Source organism: Triticum aestivum, chromosome 1D, assembly GCF_018294505.1.
Source record: "Triticum aestivum cultivar Chinese Spring chromosome 1D, IWGSC CS RefSeq v2.1, whole genome shotgun sequence".
NCBI classification, from domain to species: Eukaryota; Viridiplantae; Streptophyta; class Magnoliopsida; order Poales; family Poaceae; genus Triticum; species Triticum aestivum.
In genome coordinates, this window is record NC_057796.1 from 328,229,603 (window position 1) to 328,248,282 (window position 18,680).

Sequence of the window (18,680 nt, forward strand, 5' to 3'; positions counted from 1 at the left end):
TCTTGAATTGGGAGAAGTGCCACTTTATGGTTAATGAAGGCATTGTTTTGGGGCATAAAATTTCTGAAAGAGGTATTGAAGTTGATAAAGCTAAAGTTGATGCTATTGAAAAGATGCCATGTCCCAAGGACATCAAAGGTATAAGAAGTTTCCTTGGTCATGCCAGTTTTTACAGGAGGTTCATTAAGGACTTCTCAAAAATTTCTCGGCCTCTGACTAATCTATTACAAAAAGATATACCATTTGTCTTTGATGATGATTGTGTAGAAGCATTTGAAATACTTAAGAAATCATTGATTTCTGCACCTATTGTTCAGCCACCTGATTGAAATTTACCTTTTGAAATCATGTGTGATGCTAGTGATTATGCTGTAGGTGATGTTCTAGGGCAAAGAGTTGATAAGAAATTAAATGTTATTCAATATGCTAGTAAAACTCTAGACAATGCCCAGAGAAATTATGCTACTACTGAAAAAGAATTCTTAGCAGTTGTATTTGCTTGTGATAAGTTCAGACCTTATATTGTTGATTCTAGAGTAACTATTCACACTGATCATGCTGCTATTAAATACCTTATGGAAAAGAAAGATGCTAAACCTAGACTTATTAGATGGGTTCTCTTGCTACAAGAATTTGATTCGCATATTATTGATAGAAAGGGAGCTGAGAACCCCGTTGCAGATAACTTGTCTAGGTTAGAAAATGTTCTTGATGACCCACTACCTATTGATGATAGCTTTCCTAATGAACAATTAAATGTCATAAATGCTTCTCGTACTACTCCATGGTATGCTGATTATGCTAATTACATTGTTGCTAAATTTATACCACCTAGTTTCACATACCAGCAAAAGAAAAAGTTTTTCTATGATTTGAGACATTACTTCTGGGATGACTCACATCTTTATAAAGAAGGAGTAGATGGTGTTATTAGACGTTGTGTACCTGAGCATGAACAGGAACAGATCCTACGCAAGTGTCACTCCGAGGCTTATGGAGGACACCACGCTGGAGATAGAACTGCACATAAGGTATTGCAATCCGGTTTTTATTGGCCTACTCTCTTCAAGGATGCCCGTAAGTTTGTCTTATCTTGCGATGAATGTCAAAGAATTGGTAATATTAGTAGACGTCAAGAAATGCCTATGAATTATTCACTTGTCATTGAACCATTTGTTGTTTGGGGCTTTGATTATATGGGACCGTTTCCTGCCTATAATGGATATACACATATTTTAGTTGCTGTTGATTACGTTACTAAGTGGGTAGAAGCTATTCCAACTAGTAGTGCTGATCATAACACTTCTATTAAGATGCTTAAAGAAGTTATTTTCCGAGGTTTGGAGTCCCTAGATATTTAATGACTGATGGTGGTTCACATTTTATTCATGGTGCCTTCCGTAAAATGCTTGCTAAGTATGATGTTAATCATAGAATTGCATCCCCATATCACCCACAGTCTAGTGGTCAAGTAGAATTGAGTAATAGAGAACTCAAATTAATTTTGCAAAAGACTGGTAATAGATCTAGAAAGAATTGGTCCAAGAAACTGGATGATGCATTATGGGCCTATAGAACTGCATATAAAAATCCTATGGGTATGTCTCCGTATAAAATGGTTTATGGAAAAGCATGTCACTTACCTCTCGAACTAGAACATAAGGCATATTGGGCCATGAAAGAGCTCAATTATGATTTCAAACTTGCCGGTGAGAAGAGGTTATTTGACATTAGCTCACTTGATGAATGGAGAACCCAAGCCTAGAGAATGCCAAATTGTTTAAAGAAAAAGTTAAAAGATGGCATGACAAAAGAATACAAAAGTGTGAGTTTAATGTAGGTGATTATGTATTCTATACAACTCTCGTTTAAGATTTTTTGCAGGGAAACTTCTCTCTAAATGGGAAGGTCCTTACGTTATCGAGGAGGTCTATCGTTCCGGTGCCATAAAAATCAACAACTTCGAGGGTACAAATCCGAAGGTGGTGAACGGTCAAAGAATTAAACATTATATCTCAGGTAATCCTATAAATGTTGAAACCAATGTTATTGAAACCGTAACCCCGAAGGAATACATAAGGGACACTTTCCGGAACGTTTTAGACTCCGAAAAGGAATAGGTATGTGGTACGGTAAGTAAACCGACTCCAAAACAGTTCTAATGGCAATTTTTCTCCGCTTTGGAATATTTAGAAAAATAGAAAAATAAGAAGCAGTCCGGGAAGGACACGAGGGTGGAGGGCGTGCCCTACCCCCCAGGGCGCGCCCCCTGCCTCGTGGGCACCTCGTGTGCTCTCTGGACTCCATTTTCTTATACGATACGTATTTTGGTCGGTAAAAATTCACTATATAATCTCCCGAAGGTTTTGACTCCTGTATCACGCAATTGTCCTCTGTTCTTGTTTCGAGCTGTTTTCTGTCAGGGTTGTCAAGGCCAGGCATCATGTCGTCTCCCTCCTCCAACAATGGTGACAACGATGCTTGGCTAATGAAGATAGAGCTGAAGAGGGAAGAACCCGTGGAGATCAACAAGGATGAAGGGATCAAGAAGGCCAAGGAGGACCAAGTTCCGGCAGCAGAAGACACCCTTCGACTTGATCACAATCTTCTTACCCCAACTGAGATCGAAGCTTTCAAGATGATTGAGTTAGATCGTATACAAAACAAGTATCTCACACGTGAAAATATTTTGTTGAAGGAGCATATCATTGCACTCAAGGGCATTATCCGCAAGTTGGAGGATCTCCTACGCTCGATGTGTGACTACCCCTCATCACCACCATCTTCTTCACCAGCAAAGGAGACATAATCACATGGGTATGGGCACTCCACTTGGCAACTGCCAAGCTTGGGGGAGGTGCCCCGGTATCGTATCACCATCACACTCCTATCTTTACCATTTTTCTTAGTTCGATCCTTTTAGTAATATCTTGATCTAGTAGAATAAAGCTTTAGTATGATCTAGTTTTGAGTTTTGCTTTATGATTCCTCTATGTAATCGAGTCCGTGAGCTATATAATAAAGATTAGTGTTGAGTCAAGGGCTTGATTATTTTGCCATGATCTTGAGTGAATAAAAGAAAAAAGAAAGAATAAAAAGAAATAAAAAGAGATCATATTGATCTTATGGAGAGTCATGACTTCACATAGAAAGAGTGTGATGATTAAAAGTTGTTGAGAGTTGACAAACATAGCTTTGGTCATCGTTGCAATTAATAGGAAGTAATAAAGAAAGAGAGGTTTCATATATAAATATACTATCTTGGACATCTTTTATGATTGTGAGCACTCATTGAAATATGACATGCTAAAGAGTTGATGTTGGACAAGGAAGACAACGTAATGGGTTATGTTTTCTTATATCTGAAATAAAGTATATAGTTATGGATCATCCAACATGTTGAGCTTGCCTTTCCCCTCATGCTAGCCAAATTCTTTGCACCAAGTAGAGATACTACTTGTGCTTCCAAAAACCCTTAAACCCAGTTTTGCCATGAGAGTCCACCATATCTACCTATGGATTGAGTAAGATCCTTCAAGTAAGTTGCCATCGGTGCAAGCAATAAAAATTGCTCTCTAAATATGTATGATTGATTAGTGTGGAGGAAATAAGCTTTATACGATCTTGTGATGTGGAAGAAATAAAAGCGACGGACTGCATAATAAAGGTCCATATCACAAGTGGCAATATAAAGTGACGTTCTTTCGCATTAAGATTTTGTGCATCCAACCCTGAAAGCGCATGGCAACCTCTGCTTCCCTCTGCGAAGGGCCTATCTTTTACTTCTATCTTCTACCTTATGCAAGAGTCATGGTGATCTTCACCTTTCCTTTTTACATTTTATCCTTTGGCAAATACAGTGTGTTGGAAAGATCCTGATATATATATATCTAATTGGATGTAAGTTAACATGAACTATTATTGTTGACATTACCCTTGAGGTAAAAGGTTGGGAGGCGAAACTATAAGCCCCTATCTTTCTCTGTGTCCGATTAAAACTCCGTAACCATAAGTATTGCGTGAGTGTTAGCAATTGTGAAAGACTAAATGATAGTTGAGTATGTGGACTTGCTGAAAAGCTCTGACATAGACTCTTTCTAATGTTATGATAAATTGCAATTGCTTCAATGACTGAGATTATAGTTTGTTAGTTCTCAATAAAGTTTCTGATTCATACTTTGCATTGTGAATAGATTATTACTTGAGCATAAGAAATCATCTGACATTATCCATATATGTTGCTATTATGAGAATAATCATGATGCCCTCATGTCCGTATTTTATTTTATCGACACCTCTACCTCTAAACATGTGGACATATTTATCGTTATCGGCTTCCGCTTGAGGACAAGCGAGGTCTAAGCTTGGGGAGTTGATACATCCATTTTGCATCATGCTTTTATATCGATATTTATTGCATTATGGGCTGTTATTACACATTATGTCACAATACTTATGCCTATTCTCTCTTATTTTACTAGGTTTACATAAGGAGGGAGAATGCCGGCAGCTGGAATTCTGGGCTGGAAAAGGAGCAAATATTAGAGACCTATTCTGCACAACTCCAAAAGTCTTGAAACTCCACGGAAGTTGTTTTTGGAAATAATAAAAAATACTGAGCGAAAGAAATACCAGAGGGGGCCCACACCTTGGCCACGAGGGTGGGGGGCGCGCCCTACCCCCTGGGCGCGCCCCCTGCCTCGTGGGCCCCCTGTTGTCCCTCCGGTGCCCATCTTCTACTATATGAAGTCTTTCGTCCGAAGAAAAATCATAAGCAAGCTTTCGGGACGAGACTCCGCCGCCACGAGGCGGAACCACTAGGGCTCTGGCGGAGCTGTTCTGCCGGGGACACTTCCCTCCGGGAGGGGGAAATCATCGCCATCGTCATCACCAACGCTCCTCTCATCGGGAGGGGGCCAATCTCCATCAACATCTTCACCAGCACCATCTCCTCTCAAACCCTAGTTCATCTCTTGTATCCAATTCTTGTCTCGAAGTCCGGGATTGGTACCTGTAGGTTGCCAGTAGTGTTGATTACTCCTTGTAGTTGATGCTAGTTGGTTTATTTGGTGGAAGATCATATGTTCAGATCCTTTATGTATTAATACTCCTCTGATTATGAACATGAATATGCTTTGTGATAGTTACGTTTGTTCCTGAGGACATGGGAGAAGTCTTGCTATTAGTAGTCATGTGAATTTGTTATTCGTTCGATATTTTGATGAGATGTATGTTGTCTCTCCTCTAGTGGTGTTATGTGAACGCCGATTACATGACACTTCACCAATATTTGGGCCTAGAGGAAGGCATTGGGAAGTAATAAGTAGATGATGGGTTGCTAGAGTGACAGAAGCTTAAACCCTAGTTTATGTGTTGCTTCGTAAGGGGCTGATTTGGATCCATATGTTTCATGCTATGGTTAGGTTTACCTTAATACTTCTTTTGTAGTCACAGATGCTTGCAATAGGGGTTAATCATAAGTGGGATGCTTGTCCAAGTAAGGACAGCACCCAAGCACCGGTCCACCCACATATTAAATTATCAAAGTACCAAACGCGAATCATATGAACGTGATGAAAACTAGCTTGACGATAATTCCCATGTGTCCTCGGGAGCGCTTTTCTTTATATAAGAGTTTGTCCAGGCTTGTCATTTGCTACAAAAAGGATTGGGCCACCTTGCTGCACTTTATTTACTTTTGTTACTTGTTGCTCGTTACAAATTACCTTATCACAAAACTATCTGTTACCTATAATTTCAGTGCTTGCAGAGAATACCTTGATGAAAACCGCTTATCATTTCCTTCTGCTCCTCGTTGGGTTCGACACTCTTACTTATCAAAAGGACTACGATACATCCCCTATACTTGTGGGTCATCAGGTTCCCATGCGAATATCTCCTTGTTTGCGCGCAAGAACTTCACCAACGCTTCCTCTTGGCTCGGGTCGAGGTCGGCGCCTATGGTAAAGGTGGCTCTTGAGGACCCGTCCTCATCGACCGGCACCTGCTTGGTTTCTGCCTTTTCTTGGGTGAACAGTTGTTTCTTCTTGGTTGGCGCGGCTCCCTTGGCCTCGGAGGCGCCCGTGCCGACGGGCTGTGCTGCCGCGGCGGTATTGAGGGTAAGCTTGAGCGCCGCCACGGCCTCCTTAGCGTCCCCCTTGATGGTGAGGACGCCTTTGCTCCCAGGCATCTTCATGAGGTTGTAAGCCGGATGGGTTGCCGCCATGTACTGGGCCAGAGCTGGGTACCCGAGGATGGCGTTGTAAGGGAGGCTGATGCGGGCGATGTCAAAGTCGACCAGCTCGGTGCGGTAGTTGTCGCGCGTGCCGAAGGTGACAGGGAGGCGGATCTGTCCCATGGGAGTGGCTGGTGCCGCCGCCGACTCCTGAGAAAGACTTGCTGAGGCGGAGCCGCTCGAGCAGTACATGTAGAAGGCTGAAGGCCTCCACGGAGAGCACGTTGAGGCCGGCACCACCGTCGATGAGGGTCTTGGTGACGACCACGTTGCAGATGGTGGGCGTGCAAAGCATCGGGAGCATACCCGAGCCGGCGGTGGTGACGAGGTGGTCTCCCGAGTCGAAGGTGAGGTCGGCCTCGGGCGCGGCCCAACCCGGCGGAGCCCCCGAGCGCTTGGAAGCGCTGATCTGGCGAAGGAATGGCTTGACGTGGCGATCCGAAGGCGGTGCTTGTGAGCCGCCTGGCAGGGCCGCGACCGCGTGATGCGCCGGTGCCGCGTAGCGCGCAGTGAAGAGGTCGCGCAGCTCCTCCCAAGATGCCACCGTGGATCCAGGGAGGTTGAGCAGCCAGGCGTGCGGCGCGCCAGTGAGGGCCATGGGAAGCCAGTTGGCCATGACCTTGTCGTCACCCCCGGCCTCGAGGACAGCCTCCTCGTATGCCAGCAAGAAAGCTGGCGTGCGGCGGCATCTCCGGCTTGAACTTGGGCGGCCACTACACTTGCCGCAAGGCGGGGGCCAAGGCTCAGAGCCCCCTGGCCCCGTCGTCGGCGTCAGCCGTCGGAGCCGGGAGCGGGACGCCTGCCATGAGGGTGGAGCGCGGATCAACGGAAGGAAGGCTACGGTGCACCCCTACCTGGCGCACCAAATGTCGGATCTCGGGTTCCGGCAAAACCCTCTAGGTTCGAACACTGGGGTGCGCACGAAGATCTCCCCCTACCGATCCATGTCCTAGCTTCGCCGAGATCTCACGGACTAACTCGACGAACTCGCAGCACAAAGGACACAAGATTTATACTGGTTCGGGCCACCGTTGTGGTGTAATACCCTACTCCAATGTGGTGGTGGTGGATTGCCTCTTGGGCTGAGGATGAACAGTACAAGGGGAAGAACAGCCTCCTGAGGCGAGGTGTTCTTGTGCTTGGTGGGTGTGAGGGTGATCTCAGTCAGCTCAGGCTGAGTTGCCTCCTACTGTGGTGGCTACTCCTATTTATAGAGGCCCTGGTCCTCTCCCCAAATATTGAGCGGGAAGGGAGCCAACAACGGCTAATTTGAAAGGGGACAACTAGTACAACTTATCCTGACAAAAGCAGTCTTCGCCTGCAAAAGGCTCTGTTGGTGACGCCGCCTTGGGCTCCATGGTGACCTCCGTCTTGCTGTCTTGCTGGTCTTGGTCTCGTTGCACCGATATGGAAACCTTTGCCTGACGCCTCGGTACTCCTCGCCTGTGCTTGCTTCCTTAGCACCAAAGAGGAAATAAGGACATTGCGCGCGCTGGCGCCCGCTTGGCCCCGGTCGTCATGGCTCACGTCACGAGAACCTCGCGAGGTTTGCCTTGCCTTGATCTCTCCGCCCCTCGCGATCCAACCTGGTGAGGCCGCTCCCGAGGAGGTCTTGCATCGTCCGCCTCGGGAGGCTTGGCTCCTCGCGAGGGTCTTGAGTGCTTGTTGGTGAAGATGGGCCGTATGGGCCCGCTTGTGGAGCCACACCGTGGGCCGCAGGCAGGCAAGTTTGGGGACCCCCGTTCCCAGAACACCGACAATAGTCTTCTTCATAAAAGAACCAGCACAAGAAGTATCGAGCATGGTTTGATCATTACGAGAAAGCCGAGCATCAAAGTTCTGGATAATAATTTCTCTTGAGAGCTCATGGTTGGGGCATGAATATAACATTGACTTAAGCCTCCCCCAAGCTAGAGCGATACTTTCTCCTTCACGAGGCCAAAAATTATATATATAATTCCGATCACGGTGAACTAGATGCATAGGATAATTTTTTTGGTGGAACTCCAATTTCAAACGATTCCAATTCCATGATCCAATATCATCGCATAGCCTATACCATGCCAATGCTTTTCCCTTCAAAGATAAAGGGAAAACTTTTTTCATAACTTGATCCCTGGGTAAACCTGCAAGCTTAAACAATCCACAAATTTGTTCCACATATATCAAGTGCATATCAGGATGTTCTGTTCCGTCTCCTGCATAAGGATTAGCTAGCAGTTGTTCTATCATACCTGAAGGAATTTTATATTCAATATTTTCAGTAGGTGCAGTAGGTTGAGCGGTAGCTAACTGTGGTTCCGGACAAGGTGAAGATACCCCGAACAAACCCATCAAAGGATCGTTTTCCATAATAACAAGTGACAATAAATTTCAGCACACTATATAAATGTTACCTTACCAAATTCCACTTACCAAAGGCGCTTCACTCCCCGGCAATGGCGCCAGAAAATAGCCTTGATGACCCACAAGTATAGGGCATAAATTATAGCTCTTTTCGATAAGTAAGAGTGTTGGACCCAACGAGGAGCAGAAGGAAATGACAAGTAGTTTTCGGTAAGGTATTGTCTGCAAGTGCTGAAATTGTAGTAGCGAGTAGTTTGATAGCAAGGTAATTTGTAACGAGCAAGTAACAATAATAGTAACAAGTATGCAGCAAGGTAGCCCAATCCTTTTGAGGCAAAGGACATGCCAAAACAGTCTCTTATAATAAGCAAATCGTTCTTGAGGGTACACGGGAATTTCATCTAGTCACTTTCATCATGTTGGTTTGATTTGTGTTCACTACTTTGATAATTTGATATGTGGGTGGACCGGTGCTTAGGTGTTGTTCTTACTTGAACAAACCTCCTACTTATGATTAACCCTCCCGCAAGCATCCGCAACTACGAGAAAAAGTATTAAGAATAAATTCTAACCATATATAGCATTAAACTTTTGGATCCAATCGGTCCCTTACGAAATAGCGCATAAACTGGGGTTTAAGCTTCTGTCACTCTCGCAACCCACCATCTAATTGTTACTCCACAATGCATTCCCTTAGGCCCAAATATGGTGAAGTGTCATGTAGTCGACGTTCACATGACACCACTAAGGGAATCACAACATACATACTATCAAAATATCGAACACATATCAAGTTCACGTGATTACTTGCAACATGATTTCTCTCGTGACCCCAAGAACAAAAGTAACTACTCACAAGCTATAAACATTCTCAAGATCAAAGGGGTATTAAATAGCATAATGGATCTGAACATATAATCTTCCACCAAATAAACCATATAGTAATCAACTAAAAGATGTAATCAACACTACTAGTCACCCACAAGCATCAATCTATAGTTCCGGTACAAAGATTGAACACAAGAGATGAACTAGGGTTTGAGATGAGATGGTGCTGTTGAAGATGTTGATGGAGATTGCCCTCCCCAAGATGGGAGAGTTGTTGGTGATGATGATGACGATGATTTCCCCCTCCGGGAGGGAAGTTCCCCCGGCGGAATCACTCTGCCGGAGGGTAAAAGTGCTCCTGCCCAAGTTTCGCCTCCAGATGGCGGCGCTCCGTCCCGAAAGCCTCTTCCTTATTTTTTCTAGGTCAAAATGACTTATATACCAAAAGATGGGCACCGGAGGTGGGCCGAGGAGGCCACAACCCACCAGGGCGCGCCTGGGGGGCCTAGCGCGCCCAGGTGGGTTGTGCCCACCTGGTGGCCCCCCCTCTGGTGTTTATTGGCTCCAATATTTCTTAATTAATCCATAAAAAATATCCATGAAGTTTCAGCTTATTTGGAGTTGTGCAGAATAGGTGGCCTGACATAGCTTTTCTAGGTCCAGATTTCCAGCTGCCGGAATTCTCCCTCTTGGTGTGTTCCTTGCAAATTATGAGAGAAAAGGCATTAGAATTACCCCAAAAAGCATTATTATGGATAAAAACATTATAAATAACAGCAAGAAAACATGATGTAAAATGGACGTATCAGGGACATCCAGCAGTCGTACCACCTCAGTAATAATGATCAATGAGCCGTCAAATCACATAGACCCAGCAGTAAGTTGGACGGACGAAGCAACCATCACTCTTGAATCCGCTCCTCCCTTCAACGCAGGCGCCAGTGAGAGGTCGTGTCTGCTCTGCCCGGGCATGAATGCGACACCGATTCTTTGGAGCAACGCTGACCGTTTCGGGCGGGAAGCGCGCGCGGGCGATGGAGGGGCTTTGGGTGGGCCAGGCTGGTCTGGAGCGGGCGTGGCAGCTGTCCGCCTGTCCCGACCGAACGCCCGGAAACGAGAGGATGCACCGAATCTCGCGGCTAAATCGTACACTACACACCATCTCTATGTAGGAGTAGGTCGATGTGTCGCTCTCTCTAACACACACATGTTGTTAAACACACACACACACACACACACAGGTTCATATAATAGGAATATCCTGCAAGTGCGAAGCCACAGGAAGTGAGATACAAATGGAGTACGTACAAGAAGAGAAGATGTGACGAATATTCCATCAAACCTGGACTGAGGAGTAGTACTCCCTCCGTCTAGGTGTTAAGTCATCTTACAAAAATCAGATATTCCCAAAATGTTTAGGCGTCGTCCATTAACTTTGCATCTCAATCCCCTCCTAGCCTTGTTGCTAGTGAGCGTTGTTACTTAGGGAGCGTTTGGATCCTTAATTAGCAAGAACAGTTTATAGCCTAGCCGGGCAAGGTTAGGCGTTTGGAACTGTTAAAATATGTTAGCTTTTGTGGGCCAGCTAGCTTGGGTGGGCTAGAAAAACCTTGCTAGCTCAGGAGAGCCAGATCGGCTCGCTTCCGACGGCAAACTTCGCGCACGGAAAAATCGGCGACCCACTCATGACGATGATTTTCACGGGGCAAGGCTGGTAAGAAAAAGAACTAAACCGTTTGACCAGGCAAGGTTGGCAAAGCGAAAGCTGGCTAGCTGAGCTAGCCATAGCGGGAGTAACTTAGGTACTAGTAACATAGCACATCCCAAGAAAAAATTGCTTATGTGGCATGGAATTAGTGAGGAAAGAGATGCTTGTGCTAACATAATATGTTACTGTAACATAACACACCCCGAGGTAAAATGAATCTACATCTCAATTAACCATCCATATGTTACTACCCACTATGAAGGTAGTAACATAGACTAGTAACATATGCATGTTACTAGTCCAAGTTACTCACCACTATGACCAGCCTAAGCAATGTAACCAAATGCTCCTTACTCTGCCTTGTTATCTCCCCCGGAAACCCAATGCATGGAGCGCAACTACGCGTTGATCAGTCAAGAAATCAAAATCGGCTTGCATGCGAGTTAATACGTGGCCCTACATGGTAGCTAAAACGGCATCTCTTAGTTGTTGTGATTAATTGTTGCGTTTAGAGACAGAAATCGGGGCTTTGATTGGAGGAAGGACCGGTCAAGTTTCTCGTCCTCCAATCTGCTTGCACCTTGGTCCCGCTGCACCTTCTAACGTGACTTACACCTAGACGGAGGGAGTAGTACGAGATACGGTGGCACACTGACTTAGGTCGAATACAAGTGCCCCAAATTATTGGAAGAGAGCAAAGTGTACAAACTAAATAATTAAAAGAGTAAAATGCACTGTTGGTCATTGAACTTATCGTATAAGTTCACTTTGGTCACTATACTCAAGAATATGGTCGATACAGTCACTATACGTGATGAGGTGATTATACGGTCACTGCGAGATCGTATAGCTCTGTATTCATCCATTTTGACCACACAAACCTGCAATTGTGATTAACTAGTGGCAAATATAGTTTTCTACCTTTAGTAGCGGCACACGCATGCAGCGCGCAGCTTGCAGTGCATGCACACGCACTAGCACGGACTCAAGTCGCACGCTGTCCTCTATTGCCGCAAGTTCGTGCAGTACCTCGCCTGTTGTCCGCCATTCCCATTGTTGACCCTGCCACCTGAGGTCGTCGATCCGTTGCTCTACCGCTACGCCAAGTCCGAGCTCTCGCTGCTTGTGGCGCAACGCATATGAACTCCATCTGCGTGAGATGACATGGCCATCAATGATGATTATGATGACACCCACACTAGGTCGCTCTACTCGCCTTGTGCGCAGGATTGCCGTGCGGCTGCCAAAGTACGACCCTGCGGCCTCAACTTCGTCGCCGGTCGCTAGTGTGCGAGTGCATGCATGCGTATTGTGTGCATGTTATAATAAGGATTCACTTAAAATAGTACGTGAGCGAACAGAGGGATCGATTGGACAGTGTTCACGAGCAGTACCGAGATGTGTGAGGTAAGATACACCACTGGCGCTTTATTTTTTCTTATTAATTTGTTTGTTTCACCCTCTGACTGGTGGGACCTAACATACTACATGGAGAGAGGTAAGGTGACTAAGGCTGCATTATTTATGTAATACCAACATTGCTTTAAATCCCAAAAGACCTTACCACCAAAGCCATACATGATTATTATTTAAATCCCAACGACTCCCACGCAAAAAACACGGCATGATTGTCACACGAATGCATGAATGTATAAAAGGTTATTTTCCTCTCGTTAATCATAACGTGAGGATGGTGTAGCTGGTTAGCCTGATCGCTCATCAAACCTGAGGTCTCGGGTTCGATAACCGCACTTGAGCATAATTTTGTTTTTGTTTGACTTCTTTCTTCCACCCAATGACAGGTAGGCCCCGCATGACAGAGACAGAAAGTGATCTGGGGCGGTGCTAGGAGGATTCTTTGACTGGTCAAAATGGATGGATACAGAGCTATACGATCTCGCAGTGACTGTACAATCACCTCATCACGTATATAGTGACCGTATTCTTGAGTACAGTGACCAAAGTGAACTTAGCAATTACTCTCATTATGCCCTAGTTTCTTAGCACCCGCTGTAACCCTTAGTACATACGGTGGCACACTGACTTAGGCCGAATACAAGTGCCCAAAATATTTAAATTGGAGGATGGTGCAGCCCACCTTTCCGATATTTTGACCGTGTGTGGTTCAGTTGTTGTTCACTTCGGAGGGTCGTGTACCACACGTGAACGTTAGTAAGCGTGACCGAGAGGCGTGCACTGTTAATTGCGAGTTGACTCCTTCGAGCGTTAAATTTTCTTCACGTATTAGCATTGCCCCTAGTATTTTTCTTCACTACATTAAATAAAGAGTTCCGTTTCGTGCACAATTTAAAACGATTTTTATGGAGAGAAAAAGAAAACCACTCCATCTATATACGCTGCAACCTCTGTGCTTGTTTTCTAGGGTTTGCACTCTTCACACTCTCTCTACGATATATATACACGCTGGAGCCTCAGCGCTTGTAGTTGCTCTCTTCACACTCTCTCACCCTCTCTAGATATAAACAAGACTTCGTTGGCCTCTCTCTCTCTCTCCCCTCACCGCTGGCCAAAGAGCCGGCATGATCCGTCCGCTGGGAAGGAAAGGAATCCACTACCGGTGCAGCTGTTCTCTTTCACCCAGCGGCGGCGCGGGGGGGCCTCCGGCCCCTTCTTCCTCGCCGCCGTACATAGTGTGGGCAGAACGGCCTCCGGTCGCCCACCGAACCACACCCCAAGAACCTTAAGGTATAATTTACTTATTCCACATGCATTGCTCTAGCTGCATGTGGGCTTTTTCCGCTTCTGCACTTGAATCTAGGTGTTGGATCAAACAGGAAAGTAGTGGGGAAAGTTGTATAGCATGAATCTAGGACGTGGTTCAAAAAGGAAAGGAATAGGGGAAAGTAGTGGGGAAAGTTGTATAGCATGAATCTAGGACATGGTTCAAAAAGGAAAGGAAGGGGGGAAAGTAGTGCGGAAAGTTGTATCGCATGAATCTAGGACGTGGTTCAAAGAGGAAAGGGGGGAAAGTAGTGGGGAAAGTTGTATAGCATGAATCTAGGACATGGTTCAAAGAGGAAAGGAAGGGGGAAAGTACTAGTACAGACTGGCTATCCAGCACCTACGTTGGTCGAAAAGGGAAAACAATGACAAACACAGTACACACATCTGTAACAAACCGATCTTTTTGTTTTGGGGGACAAGGCTGTAGAGTTTGAGCAGGACTAGATTTGCCGTGCTCACATAGGGAAAGGTGTCTAAAGATAACAAAACTGGGACCAACACAAATATGCTCCTTGGTTGTTTGTTCTTTGTTGCAACAGACTGTGCATCACCCCTTCACACATCGGTAGATGCACATGGTGCTGGTGCGTCCACTGTCCCGTGCAACTCTTTAGCTATTGTTAATCTAAGGCCCTGTTTGGTTAAAAAGTCCTAGGACTTTTTTTAGTCCCAACTAAAAAGTCCCTAGTCCCTACCTGCCTGGTTCTAGGGACTAAACATGGACTAGAGGTTATTAAATGACATGCTAAAAGACCATGTCACCCCTAGTAATGAACAAATAGAGATAAGGTGCGATGCGGGGCTGGGGCAAATGTTGGAAAAAGTCCCAAAAAGACTCTCCCTCGAGGTCTTCTTTCTTTAGTCCCAAATGCCCACTTTTAGTCCTAAAAGTCCCTCCTATTTGGTTTAGATGGGACTGAAAGGGACTTTTTTTAGTCCTACACCAAAGAGTCCCTGTAAACAAACACCCTCTAATAATGCCGCTGGAAAATTGATGCAATGCCACAGTTAAAAGCAAATTACATGTTTAACAAATTTTATTGTTAACATAATATCTTTGTTAATATGAATCAATGCCACCATTTGAGAAATGCTACTATCTTGTTTTCTTTCCCATTTAGATAAGTTAGATGCTTCTTTTTGTTGGCTTCTATGTCATCCACCGTTATTGACCACTAGTTGTTTCCTTTGCACCTCTGTATAAACAGGGTTATCTACTTCACCTTGTTGCTATTGTGACCTTTTGTTGCACTGCACAAAACACTTTTGTTCTAAGGGTGTTTTGTGCAGTTCAACCAAAATGTCACACCGACAACGTTGCTTGATTGCTTGATCTTAGTGGAACTGCACAATAGGAGATCTTACTTCCTATCCGTGTTGGCAAATTTGGTTCAGATCTTCTTCTTGTGAGTTGTTTGAATTCTGCGTCATGAGAGGTCAGCACTAGCCTTCTTTCACATGATTGTGCAGTGTGCTTTCATATGTTGTGCTTGTACGGTAATGTTGCTTGATTTTAGTGAACTGCACAAATGGAGACAAGACTTCCAATCTGTATGTGCACCATAATATCCAATTGAGGTAAGATAAGGATATTTCACAACTGTTGGCCTGTATTTTGCCACTTTCATCAGAAAATTAATGTCGTTGTTTAGTACTATACTTGTGCTCCCTAATTGACATGCCAAATCTTACATTGAAGGTGAAGCTTGTCTGTTATTGAACCAAGTGATGAAGGGGAAGAACAAGCAGAAGAAAAACAAAAATCAACTCCCGGTGCTGTAATGAAGCACTAGAACTGTGATGACACAAGTAATGATATAGTTTTGCATCTTAATTTATTGACATGGCTGGAAAGAGCAATTGTTTTGCCACTGATTTGATGCCACTCTTAATGTAATATGTAATTATCTCTACTTGTGCAAACAGGGATCTTCTTTGAAGATACCATATATTTTAGTGGAACTGCACAAGAAGATGTTGGAAACATTAAACTAATCGAGGAGTATATAGTAAGCATGGCAACCACAGTAGATAACAACAGATGGTTCCGAAGAAGTGCTTGATCTGTATGCTCTACACAATAAGCCTCCTAACAAATGTTGGCACTCGCCCACGGATTTCATCCATATGATTGAGCTTTGTCATATCTATTGGTGTTGTACTACTGTTTAGATACTGTCATGATAAATTGGTATTGTCCTTGAGAAGTGCTTCATCTGTGTTGTTTCAAATATTTCCTTTCCTTTTTTTCGAGCAAACAAGGATGCTAGCATTTAGTTGTCCTCTTGTCTTTGCACAACAGGATCATCCTCCTATGAAGATGTCACATCCCTAGCTTCTGACATTGCACTAGGCTAACTTCATGTGTGCATCATGTTTAAACTTTGAAAGAAACTTGAAATGGGGATTTCCTAAACCCTAGCATTAAAGGAATTCACTAGGTTCAACCAAAATATTTCCAGTAAATCCAAATGGCTTTCAAAAATGTTCATCATCTTTACCTCGGTCTAGGACCTCTGACAAAAATGGTGCACAATTTTCTAGGACACATATGGTCACTGATTTAAATCATATGCTATTTGCAATTGGGCATTTAAATGTTGTATATTATTTTAAGTGCTCAATTAATTCTGAACTTAAGTGAGGGCTGTTAGGAATAATCCAAACAAAGCCCACAATTAATTTTCAGGATTTTTGAAAACGTTTTGGTATTTTTAATAAAGCCCCAAAGTTACAGAAAAATAGAAAAACATTAACAAAAAAAGAGAGAGAGAGAATACCTGGCGCTTACCTGGCCGGCCTGGCACTGTAGCAGCCCACCAGGCCCATCTGCCAGTCGTCTCCCACCTCGCGCCAGAAGGACGCGAGGCGTGTGTTCGCCGCACGCCGGCACGCGCCCGTGCCACCTCCTGCTTCCGCCGCTTCTGGAGCCAGCCCCGAGTGCCACGCACTCCCTCTCGACCCCCTCGCTCTCTCCCTGGACCCCCTCCCCCTCCTCTGCTCTCTCCCACAGCACCACCGAGCGCGTTCGCCGCCGCCGCTCGCCGTAGCCATGACCACCGCCTCCCCCACGCCCCTGGAGCTACCCACGAGCTCCGCCTCGTTCCTCTCCTCCTCCTCACCGAGCCTCCCGACGCCTGAAGCCCCGAAAACGTCGCCGGCATCGTCGTGTTCACCGTCGGGCATCGGAGATCGTCGTCGCCGATTCGTCGTCCACAGGGCTTCCCCGAGCACGCCGGCCATCCCTACGGCACCGCTGTGAGCCCCCAAGCGTTTCCCCTCTCTTTCCCGCCTCTTTTGCGCCGCGTAGCCCTAGTTTCACCGGAGCCGATAACTCCTCGCCGCCGGCCATGCCGCCACCGCGGCTACGGCCGCGCAAGCTCGCCTCCGAGCACGTCAACGCACTCAGGGAGTCTTCGTGAGCTCGAATCACCCGCCCGTTAGGCCTGCCCTGCACCGTAGCCGCAACCCCGTGCACACCCGAAATCCGTCCGCCGCCGCGAGCTTGCTTCCGGCAAGCTTGGGCCGTCCCAGCCCCTCCCGTCTGCCCTAGCAGATGCGCGCGAACGCCAGCTCTCCATAGAGCCAAACCCCGCCGCAAACCGCCGCCTGTAGTGCGAGCCCAAGCAACTCCGGCGTGCCTCCGCCGTGTTCTGTGGTCGCCGCCGGTAGATCTCCGGCGTGATGACGTGGCGCTGTTTTAGTTAGCTCTAATGACCCTACTAAACACTCCTAGAGCCACTGCCATGTGGGCCCCGTGCCCGTTTAGGATAGCCTAATGTCCTGTTTAGATTAGTACTAATCCGAGGGGACCCCACATGTCAGCTTTGACTTTGGTCAAGTCAACGTTGACCGGTCCCACCTGTCATCCACCCAAACCTGCCTGAGACACTGACGTATGGGTCCCACGGGTCAGGTTTGACCTGGCCGACCCAGTTGACCTGCTGACGTCACACCTATGTCATGCTGACGCAGTAAAGCATTTCTGGATTTAAGTTTATTCAGGAAATTCCAAAAAATACTACAAACTTCAAAAATTCATAGAAATTCAACCATAACTCCAAATGAAACAAATTATATATGAAAAATGATCAGAAAAATCCAATCTATCCATCTGTACTAGTTTCATGCATGTTAGAGCAACCTAACCTTGCTGTTTAGGTGAAACAAGTTAATGCACCTTTATGACTTCATAACATGGGTATGCATTTGAATCTTTGGTTCAAATGGACTCATCTCAATCTGTTCTAGCTTGCATTAGCCCAAAACACATTCATATTTCCATGTCATAGCATGCATCATATTGTTGCATATCGTCATGTGTTGATGGTGTTCGACGTATCTTTCGTGGTAGGTTCTGCCTCCGAGGATACCCACGATTATCCGACTGAAGGGAAGTATCCTACCACCACTCCATCAGGCAAGCATAACCCCCTTGTTCATTCCGATACAATCCCACTCTCTCGCTCCTGCTCTCTTTTACTGCATTAGGACAACAATGATTCAACTGTTACATGCTGCGGTAGTTGAACCCCTTATCCTCTGCATGACCTGTCATTGCCACAGTAAATAGATGAAACCCACTAGCATGAGTAGGAGTTGCTTGAGCCCTGATGTTCCTACTCATTCATGCTTGTTTGTCATGCCTGCTACTGCTTAGAGTTGAGTCGGGTCTGATTCATCGGGGATGAGTTGGAATGGTGATGAACATGTCCTACTGTGTGTGAGCTAAGTGTGTGAACACGATTTGGTAAAGGTAGCGGTGAGAGGCCATGTCGGAGTACATGGTGGGTTGTCTCATTGAAGCCGTCCTCAGGA